This window comes from Maylandia zebra, linkage group LG20 (genome assembly GCF_041146795.1).
Source record: "Maylandia zebra isolate NMK-2024a linkage group LG20, Mzebra_GT3a, whole genome shotgun sequence".
NCBI lineage: Eukaryota > Metazoa > Chordata > Actinopteri > Cichliformes > Cichlidae > Maylandia > Maylandia zebra.
The window spans coordinates 10,604,651-10,616,466 of NC_135186.1; the positions used below are offsets into that span (position 1 = coordinate 10,604,651).

Genomic DNA, 11,816 nt, shown 5'->3' on the forward strand with positions numbered 1-11,816 from the left:
GTGTCTCAATGTTGCTAAAAATACTTGACATGTACAGTGCATTTTTTGTTTATTCTTTTGTTCTTTGCATGTTAAGTAATAACTGATCTCTCCCACACTGTCTGCTTTGAGGAGGGGGGGACAGTAATCGCAGGTTTTGCAAATGATGCAAGATGTGTTTGTGATTTGGAAGCTCTCCAGGGAAGCAGGGTTCAGGTGAAGACGCCATCAGGAAGCGTCCCACTGGGACCAGTTACCAAGAAACACAGCCCTCAACCCCATATGCACCCTCCACTTCCTCCATGTGTCAGGGCCGAGGGCGAAAACAAAAACCACCCACACTGCAGCAGATATTGCGAAGTGACCAAAAGCAGCCGGAAGCAACTGAAATGAAACCTGCTTAAAAGTATAAAAAAAAGCTTTAAAGTCCACATCAAGCCTGAAACAGCTCAGTGCCAAGGCAGCACAGTCACACTTCTCAGAAACAGCCCCGGCTTCCCGCATCACCTGTTTACTACTTCTAAAACTAGTCTGCCTTTTTAGGTCATCACTCTCAGTCGCAAACAGGTGACACTACCTCCATCCCAGATAGGAAATAACGGTCAGCCCCCATGTGGCCCATATTTGCAGTTTGTATGGGCCATACTTGGTCTTGACACTAACACGGTAGGTCTGGCTGCTTCAACATATCGAAAGGATCCAGATGTTAGGGGTTTTGTGGCATTTGGATCACATCTGGCAGGTACAGCCTTTTAGAGGGTCGTAGATACCAAATAAAGCCCAGATCAGACCCAAACGCTTCTCAGTGTGATTTCTTTCTTTCAGAATCACACGAAGAGTCGTCTAAACATTAAACTCTGGTAATAAAAGAGAAAACTAACTGTACACACTGTACTGTAACTTACCTCTGAACTACTTTTACAGTGTTTTGCTATTACACATACTACGAATCTGTTTGACTTGACTAGGAACTCATCATAAAGGCTTTGTCTCTCATCACTGTCTGTTGCCAGTAAATTACTGCCGAGCCATATAAAATGGATGCAATTAAGTGAAATTTATAGCTTAAATCTCTTTGCTGCTCTTTGAAATCCTGAACATCGCTGCCAAAATATACATCTGACCTAAGCGGTAAGGGAGGGGAATAGGGAGATACCGAGAAATTCAACCTTTCCACTCAAACTTTAAAACAAGGGGCCGAGGGCTAAGAGATTTTTAAAATAAGCTCAAGAGTGAGCCATCTTCAGCTAATCTGCAGCTATTCTAAACACAAACTCACACTTCATTAAGGAACTCGTGCTGTGGCTCGCTGTGAGCACACTGCATATCGGATCAATGCAGGAAAAAGCTTTTGTTCCTCATGCAAACAGAGTTCAGGTTCCGCAACTGTAAGTGGTGTAAGAGCTGTTGAATGTTTATGTGAAAGGAAACAGATTTCCCCCTGAACTGAATAGATCCCTTTGTGCATTTACAGTATCGCTTATTAAAAACACGCCAACACTCATTGCTGAGCAAATGCTGCAGCGAGAGAACTGACAGGGACTGGACATATAGAGCATATATCCTACATAGTGGACAGCAGAGAACTTCAGTCTCGGACTCCTGGCTTACTTGTGGGTCTCGGATATTTAAAAGTAGAATGGGGAGCAGAGCCTTGAGCTTTCAGGCCCCTCTTCTGTAGACCGAGCTTCCAGTTTGGATTCAGGAGACAGACACTATCTCTACTTTTAAGATTAATCTTAAAACTTTACTGTTTTAATAAACCTTGCAGTTAGGACTGGATCAGGTGACCCTGAACCCTCCCATAGTTACATAGTAGGCCTATGATGCTGGGGACTTCCCATGATGCACTGACTTCACTCACCTTTTTCACTTACTATGTGTTTAAACACCACTCTGTATTTAATCATTAGTTATTATTAAACTGCCCTGTGTGGTGACCTGTCCAGACGGATGGATATTAATCTCTTGCTCTCTACCAGTGCACATCTTTTGTCCCGTCTCCCTCCCTCACAGCCAACCAGCTGCCCCTCCCCTGTTGGAGGTTTCTGCTGTTAAAAGGGAGTTTTTGCTTTCCACTGTTGCCAAGTGTTCGCTCGCAGGGTCATGTGATGGTTGAGTTTTTATTTCTCTATTATTGTTGTGTCTTTACAATAAAAAGGCGACTGTTGTGATTATAAAACAAAATTGAACATCAAATAGTAAGCTACACCTTCCTTTCTACATAAAGCAAAAAAGTGTTACACTGAATGATGAATGTTTTCTGCTGCTAAAAGCTGCACTTGAATTAGATAATTATATAGCTAATCATATAGAGTATATATGTGAAGCACAGGATTTGATAAAAAGGAGGTAGGATTCTGGAAAACCACTCCAGCTTCGATCTCAGTTGACTCCCAAGTCTGTCCTCAGATTTAATTCATAGAGCTGGCTATGCGAGTAAATCATCAGCACATGAAAACATGCGTGTCAAAGTCCACAGGCCTAAACATTACCTCGGCCTCTCTGCTGCACCAGCCTGTCATAGTAAGAGGCTACACATTAACATATTCAGCACAAAGGCTTCCTCAGCCACAGCTTTTACAACGCCAAACACACCCTGTGGATTCGGGCGCCGCTCTGTAAACACTACAGTTTCCAGACGGCAGGCAACTGGGTTCATATAATCCTTACGGCCAATCAGAAAAGAGGCAGCTAGGTGCAATACAATGCATGAGAACCTGTGGAGGAGCAGGTGCCATGGAGACCAGCTGTTCATCGGCTGAGGAAGTGAAGGTAAGGGCTGTATTTTGGCGGTCAGAGTGTATACACTCATCCCGTATGATGCTGCTGTTTTATGGCCGGCGCTCTGTTCATGGCAGTGTGTTTATGCTATCTAATCTGCGATCATTCAGGAAGACACTGGCATTAAGGAGCCTCTGAATCAACATACTGAAATTTAGCCAAGAGTAGGCACCATAAAACAGCTGAAATTTAGCAAACGCACCCCACGAGCTAACTCCACCTTGACATTTTAGGATTAAATACGACTAAACACTGCCATCAAAGCTCCTGTCGGTGCATATCCAATAAGAAAAACCCTCCCTTCTCCTTTTCCACAATGTGTTTCTCATAAGGTTGGAAAGTAAAGACACTCAATAGATGTGGGAAGTCCTGCAGCTTTGACCCCACCTGACCTACCTGTGGATGAGCATAATCTCTGGCCTGGATGACCACCCAGTCTCTCCTTTCCTTCAAAGCAGGCCGAGAGGTGAATCTGCAAACGTGTCCCCGTAACTCACATCTCCTCTAGAACCTCACACTCTCCTGTTCACCCGGTGCTCTGAGACCAAGTGCATTTAAAATGTGAACTGGGAAAAACTGAGGAAAAGATGCTGGCAGCTGGTGATGTGTGTTGAGAGGAATGCACCGGTGTTATCACTCACTGAGTTATGCAAGAGCGATCCGGTGGAAACCTTTGCCTGGTACAGTATTGGGCCTCAGCCTGCTTGTGCATAAGCTAAACACACTCAGTGGCGCTCTGGCACATACACACACAGCCGAGCAGTTCCTGCCCTGAGGATTTTCTAATTACCCTCAGTGAATGGGAGGCAGTCGGACACACAGAGGGCCAACCGCCTGGGTTATCACACACACTCACCCAAGACTCCCCTTTTTTCTTCCAAATATACAGTAGTATTTTTAGCTTTCATCTATGGCTTTTTTCCCCTAAGAAGCCATAAAGTATATGGGAGGTATCCTGAGGAGAAGACTTGTTCTGGGCAATGCTGTAGGCCAAGCTATAACGAAAACCTTTATATCAGTGTGCTTTCAGTTCCCTCACAGAGGGAACTCGTTACAGAACATTTTCAATGCAAAGTTTAAAATATTCTTGTTTAAGGCTGCCTTTCAACTTAGAGCCTGTTTGTTGATCAGAGGCAGAAGAATAGAATATACGTTGATTTATCTGTCAACATATTTCAGTGCAGAAAAAGATCCTGATTTGCACTTTGCTATTTTTCCCCAAAACTCCTTCACACACAGAGCTCAGGTACTACAGACACTGGCTGTTTTATCAAGCTGCTAATCCAGTTTAAAGTTTCTTTAGAGTGGCGATGTCACTCTCCATTTAAATCACAGGCTATGTACAGTCAGTCCACTTTGGACTTTAGTGGGCCAGACCAGTGATACCTCGCTTTCTGTCCATGTAAAGTTTAACTACACACGTTTAATCCTGAGATGTCGTAATGTAAGACAAAGAAGTGAAATTTCGACAGTATGTCTCAGAGTGTACACATGTCAAAGAAAGTCTGCTTTAGTAAAGAAGAAGAAAAGACAAGAACTTTTCTCTCATTTTATTGTTTATAGATTACTTAATTACTTTGGCGAGGTATGAATGGCCTCCCCGTGGCCTTTATCGGTAGAACAAGCTTTAAAATGTATGAAAATACAGTTTAAAGTCCAAAATTTACACCCCTGCTCTACAACAAGCAGCCATCTTAAACACACCTTCTGGCAGGTATTTAAAACCATTATCTTAAATAAACTTTAATCTCGTTGGTCACCAGGACTTTAAAACTGCTACTCGCCAGTCAAATCTGAGAAACGCTGCTTAAAAAGATTTTAAAAAGCCAGGTTCTCCTGAGAATCATACTTGCACCACCATCTTTGCTGTTACTAATTTCTCCCATAAATTCTTTGGGTGTCATATCTTTCATAATGTCTCACTCCAGTCTTGCTTGAACTCGCATGCTAAATGAACAGGGAATACTGTGAAAATACCAGCTGTAACTCATGACATTAAAGGTGTGCGCTTCAAAACACGGAACAATTGTGTGTGTGTCGGGGGGGGGGGGGGGGGGGGGGGGGGGGGGGGTTCTTTGCAAATGTTATCAACCCTCAACTGTGAAAACAAGTTTTAAAGGATCCCACATTCTGGCGCCATACAAAAGTCAAACTCAGCTGCACACTGTCTTTCCAAAAGCTTTTTTTCCCTCCTTCATCTCATTCAGAGGGACCAAGTGAGGAACTCCCGGCGATGAATGCAGCGTGGTAGCAAGCTGCAGCCCCAGGCTGCAGAGCTGAATGGAGCGACAGTAAGGTGAGGAAGAGTGGTATCAAATGAACACATGAAAGAGGGAGGTTACTGGATTTAAGGGTTTTTGTCTTTGGACTGTTCAAAGGAGACAGCTGTCGACTGCACAAGGCTCAGCTCTATTCATGTGGAGGGGGGGGGGGGGTGACCGCAGACAGACCACGCCAACATACACACACACACACTTCAAAAGAAGTTGTGTGCAAATGTACGTCAACTCAGTGTTTTCAGGACAGATTCACATGTTATTATCATTTAACATGACTTCATTCAAACATAACTGCGTCTGCATCTTATTGCCTCTTAGACTGCAGTGCACAGAGCCGCTGCAGGTGGGGCACAGATAAGTGAAACTAAGGTAAATGAAGGATTTTTGAACAAGTAAACAACCATTTGATGACACTTTTAAAATCAAATCAAACCAAATCAAGCTGCCAGGGTTCCAGAAACAATAACCTCATACTAAAGGTGAAAAGCTAGAGAAAAAAAAGGTTGAGTTGTCTTTTTCAGTGGGTTTGCTGAGAGAAAGAAGGGCGTGGCACCTGGAGCACCGCTAACAGCGACAGTGACACTAGAGGCCAAAACTACCTGTGGGCACAATTTGCCTTAGTGCGCCACACTACCAGCTTTGGGGAATAGGCCCCTGCATGAGATTGGGCTGTACTGTCCCAATACACAGCACATAAAAGACAAGCAAACAGGCCAACAGCCAACTGAATAACAGGCTTCTGTGTTTATTAAACAGAGGACAGGAAGGTGAAAAAACATGAAGTTAAGGTGAAAGATTGGCTCTTTTTTTAGCATCTGAAATCGGACTCAGCAGAAAAAATATCTGTCATATCTGTCCACATAATTTTCCATGTTTCTTTCATGTCAGAGACCCACAGGACCTGACGGTGTTACCTCAGGAGCGCTGCTATGTTGGGACTAAAAAGGCCCTGAACTTTAAAGCTCTATCCAACACAGTGGCTGTCTGTCTCCCTGACCTGTGTAACACATTGTGTAACACAAAAATTTTCATCAACCAAAAAAACTGAAACATAGGCTTGTGGAAAGTGCTGAACCCAAAAATTACTACAGGCCAGACTATTTGTTGGACAGTTACAATTAAATGCTACAAAAATCAACAACACCACACATGGCAGAAAAGCCCAGCCCTGTGGCTGCTAACACTTTTAGCCACTTTCTCCATCAGAGCGCTACAGAGAGACACACAGACAGCCACACTGTCTCACATACACACACGCAGTGCTGCAAAAATATATTTGCCCCTTACTGATTATTATTAATAGGATTGTCACACTTGAATGTTTCACATCATCAAACACATTCGAATATTAGACAAAACGTGACAAGGTCATTTTGACTTTAACCTGCCGCAGAAGTAAATAGTTTTCTTAAATCATGAGTTAATTGTGATTAACCACATTGTTTTGGAAAGCCTTCAGTTTCACTAGCCACACCCAAGCCTGATTATTGCCAGACCATTGATTTGAGAAATCACTAAAATAGAACCTGTGTGACAAAGTGAAATAGGCTAAAAGATCTCTCAAAGCAACACATCATGCTACGATCTAAAGAAACTGAAGAACAGATGAAAAGCTATTTCTAAGGCTTTGTGACTGCAGTGAACCACAGTGAGAGTGTTTATCCACAAATACAAGTCCCCAAAAAAAGGGTCAAATACATTTTCACCGCACTGTAGCAGCTAACCAGCGTAGGAGGAAATCCGAGCACCAAGAGGACTTCCACATGTGCTCTATATAGGCACAAGGAGAACCCATAAATTCCCCAAGCTGCCCCACTTTTAGTCTCGATGCCATTTTTAGACTTTTTTTTTTTTTAATTTTCTTATTTTTAAAATAACCTATATCCATATTTATTTCAGCAACAAAGTTGGGCATTTTTACGCTGGAGCCTGTAAAGAAGTACTGGCAACGTTTATGAAAATGTACTTTTGAGATTTCCTTTTTCAACTTCGGCGGTTGTTGCTTTGTTCATATGACAAGTGTGGAACATACTGAGGCCCGCAGTGCAGCTGCTGAGGCCTGCAGGTGAATATCACTGGCATTTGAATAAATTCATGGATCTGCCTCCTAATCAGGTCACCTGGGGATGCGTTTAATCACTCTTTGCTTTTCTGAAGCAGTGCAGTGAAACACCACCCTGCATTACCTAACTGCCATATACCTACCTTTTAAAACCCTACCACAGATCTGGTGTATATTTATACCATGTCCTTATACAAATACTTCTGTATCTTTATTTACAAAGCCACAGATCCATATCAGTGTGCTGCACACTAAGGCCCTGATTAAATATGTCTTTAATGTAGTCAGACAAGTTTGTTCCTTGAGTTTTTAGGCACCCACCAGCATCACAACTCACAGGAACAAAAGGAAAGCACATTGATAGTTGCTTTAAGAAATATACGCAGCTTGCACGACACCACTGAAGCAAACGATGATCCTGTATGTCTACACTACAGCTGTTTTTAGCACTGATCTAGGATCAAAACTCCCCTGACTGATGCGTGGATTTTTTGGATGAATTGTGGGGGGGTTTCAGTTGTTGAGGAGATAAAACGTGGAATAGTGAGACGTTGAAAGTGAAGCACAAAGTTTCACCAGGTGCACAGAAAATCCCAGTCTGACACTGAAAGTCAAATCACTCTCTCCTTTGCCTGAAGCAGCTTTTTCTGCTGTCTGAGCTGCGTCATCACCGTAGCGCATCTTCGGTTGATATTTGCATCAGAGGCAAATCAGGCAGTATGTGGGAGAGCCTGGGTACACGGGCAGAGCTGTAGCAGCTTCTGAGCCACCACTTTTCATTTGGTTCTGTTTCACTGCCTGTATTTTTTTAACTAATAGAAAATGTGGGGAAAACAGCCACAAGCACAGATAAAGTAATAATATAGTCCATATTATCTACATTATATCTATCGACATTTCTTCCAACTGAATGGACCAGCGATGGTCACGCTATAACCCCTGCTCCTCCAAAGGCTTCACTTCTATTTTCCTATGCAAATAACTTTGCATCCATGGACTGCCTGCAGGAGACAAGGCTGCTCTGTCATGTTCAGGCCTCTCTTCCTGACCTCTTTTGTTCAAATCAAACCAAGATGCAAAACTGGCTTCTGCCGCAAACATAACTAACAGGCAGCGCCCTTTGTCTGCGACAGTTTCGCACAGAGACGAGCTGCGGGGGAACTGAAAACAGCCACAACCGCTCTTTTAGTGATGCGTGAAATGAATGAAAGAAATGTGATGGATTAGATTTTTTATTTTAACCTGCCTTAGAAGTAAAATCCCTATGATCTGGTTTTATTTATGGTTTCCGAACAATGTGAACGCACTACAACTCACACAAGACGTATCCTGTGGGTGTCATCAGGCCTAATTAACCTGCATCATTCTTTGTTTACCCATCTGCTGTGGTGGGGGTCCCACTACATATGGACTGTATTATCCTATAAGAAGTGTAATGACCACCTTTTTTACAAATCTGCAGCAAAGGGGGACACTCTGGGCAGCAAGGAAACAGCTGGCTGACTACAATGAGGGCAAGATGGGATGGGAGGAGTTAGGGTGGGGATGCAGAAGGGGGTGGTGGGTGCACAAGTTGCGGCATGGGCACGCTATTGAAGTGTTAAGCAGTTAAGGTGTGGCAGGTAGTGTGGGGAGATGGCTATGCACTAAAATGCTGTTCAAATGGCTTTGAGGCAACTGTGGAGTCGCATCAATGATCAGCTGTACCTGGGAAACACACACACACGCACAAAGAAACGAGCTCCTGTGTGGGGTATTGTGAGCACAAACACCGAAATTACACAAGGCTCTCGTGTGCCCAGAGAGTTGAGCCAAGCTCGGCTGGTGTTGCATCAGTGGGAATCTCATCATAGCAACAGATGCCCACAGTCAGCCTGGGAGGAAGGCGAGAACAGGAGCACAAAGGGGAAAACAAGGTGCTCGCCTCCTGAAAGGAGCAGGTGCATCATTTCCATCGTGTATCAAAAAGCCTATAAAACATATTCAACATATAGTTTTCTTGGATTTTATCAGCACTTTGATAAGAATACACCCAAATCATCACAAATTGGAGCATCGGTTATCATTTACCACCAATGCACAACCGACCCCTTGCTGTTACTGAGATTGTAAAGATCATTTCTGTATCCTCAGATAATCGTCTTGTGAGACATTAGCAGTAAAATAACAGGATTTCTGCTTCTTTGTTTAAAGCAAGGGATGCTGTCTTAGTAACAAAGGTATTGTCTTGTTTGGGGATTTAAATGTTCCCATTAAAAGCAAAATCTGAGGGTGACACTATATGTTTATTAGCCTGTGCTACTTATTTATCATGTGTTTATTATTTATTAATTATTTGTGACCGAGAGGAGACACTGAGACTTCCAGGAAACTTTAAGTCATTGTTGTTAAAGAGAAGCTTTAATCCCATGGGTCACAGTTATCACGATCTGTGCCATTAAAACTAAACGCAGGATCTTTCCTTTTTCCCCAGGAGGACTAACTATACCGTGACAGTCAGTAAACCTGTGCAGCTCTGGAGCAGTTTCATCAGGTTTGATAAGACTAGACTAGATAAGACTAAGACTAAAACAATCCTAGAAGCCTGGATATTTTGGCCTTTGCTGCTACTACTACTATCTTTGAGCTCTTGAAACTAAGTGGGAGTGCAGCCGTGAAAAGCTTGAATCCCCCTTCAGCACTGCGAAGCTATGAACTTATACATGAACTTAATAAATTGTTTCAGGAATCCTCTGAAGCTTTCTTTGCAAATATTGGGCAAAATGCCTCAAATTAAAAGGAAAACAAGTCTATGTGTAATAATTATTTTTTAATTATCCTCCATCCTCTAAACTTTTCCCTTTTCTCATTCCCTTCCTTGTACCTGACCATTTTCGGAGGAATGTTCCTCAGTAATTAATTTCTCTATCACAACAAAGCGTGCTCAATCCTTCTTATATCATCTCTCCTTGTTGAAATATCATCTACCTGGATAGAAAAGCTCACAAAACAGAACACTATCAGTCATGGATTTGCCTCCCCAGAGCCCAGACCTCGACATTATTGAAGAAGTGTGGGATCATCTCAACAGAGAACAGAACAAAACGCAGAAACATCTAAAGAAGAGCTTTGAATGTATTGGAGAAATATTCCTGAAAACTACTTAAAGGAATGACTAGAAAGCTGACTAAGGCTGTGTTACAGAGTAAACATGCTCATAACAAAAATACTGACTTTCAAGCTCGTTAGAGCTGCACAAGCACTGTTTTTACCTTATATGCTATATATAAATAAGAATTTTGCACAGCACTGTATATTTGTGCTAATACAATCCTAAAGTTTCTTCAGTGAAGAAACAGGAATGACCGACTGGGGGACGTCTGACAATAAAAACCTCATCTGCTCTGTTTTGTAGCCTGAACTTCTAGCAGAGGATCTCAGGCTACATTCAGGCTCACACGAGGTTTTGTAGGTCAGAGCTGCAGGACATTATGAGGAAAATCCCCATGTTTACTTAAATACTCTTGTTAATAAATGACAGTGTTATTCATTTTTATTGAATCGTTTTTGAGGTCTTTCTGTAGCATTTTGGGCCTGTAAGGTTTGTTAACTGTTTTGTTTTGGGGGGATTTAAAGAAGAAGTATTACTGGTGAAAACATGCTAAATGTTTTTACAATGTATTTGAAACGATGCAAACAAAGCTGCATCTCAGGAGTCGAATAGCCAGAATTATTTGTGCCAAACATCATTCCAAATTTGGGATGGTTCGTAGGTCTTTCACAGGCTCCAAAGATGAACTTAAAGTTGTCCACTGTGTTTGTGAGACATTTAGAGAAGGTAAAGGGAGCCCTCCTGCCGCATTTTCTTTCCCTTTATCTCCCGCTTTATTTCAGCGAGTGAGCAAAACTTGCAGGTGTGGACGTTTTAAAGTTATGTCCCAAAACAAAGCAACCGATGCAGTGCAACTTGTTGATGGGACAACAGTTGTTTAGTGACAGTGTAAACAAAGCCAGGTTGAATACTGGTTTCTTTCCCCAGTGGGCGAGTTGCGTCACTAAACCTTAGCATGAAAAACTCGCAGCATCTTTTTGGTTAACTTCCATCAAAGCATCAAAACTGGACCGCGCAGAGTTCGGAGGGCAAAGCTGCCACAAAGACTGAAGAGTTGAGAGGAAGTGTTGAGCCGGATTTCTCTGTGACTACAAACACATTCTGGTTTTTTGGTGTTTGTTTTACACTTCATCAATGAAACAGGACACAGAGGAATATGTGGACTTCCTGACTCAGGGTGCCACACCTTGTAACAAACAGCTGACTCTCAGGGGATTGTGGATGTGGCAAACAGGTAAACAGTGCTGAAAACACACCTCTGTAGGAAGAGTCACACTGTGATAACGCCACAGATAAACTGTGTTTTAAAGCAGAAAAAGTGACAGAAGACTGAATCATGCTAAATGCTAAAAGAGGCATAATCTGCATTTATTCCTGATCTGTCCAAAATCTGATGGAGCATCAAATAAAAGTTAGTCTAGAACCAAATGATGTGAGGCTGAGAGCTTTGAATCATATGACACTTCCTTCCCCGGGCTCGTTATATCAGACATGTGAAAGTGTACGCACAAACCTATTGTGCTTTCACCTGTTCTTTTCTTCCCCCCCCCACAGTTACCAGGCAATACAGTAAACACAGTGAGCGTCTGAGCAAACCTGTAAGACAACTTAAAAACTGGAA

At 42.6% G+C, this 11,816-nt stretch overlaps 1 protein-coding gene across 1 annotated transcript in view; it reads right to left on the minus strand.

Annotated features, from left to right (window-relative positions):
• Window positions 1-3,363, minus strand: part of ttll10 (tubulin tyrosine ligase-like family, member 10) — a 35,559-nt gene extending 32,196 nt beyond the window's left edge. The window contains exon 1 of the mRNA XM_012924591.3: window positions 3,160-3,363. The gene's annotated coding sequence lies outside the window, so the exon portion shown is untranslated. The remainder of the gene's footprint in view (window positions 1-3,159) is intronic.
• Window positions 3,364-11,816: the final 8,453 nt, after the last annotated feature.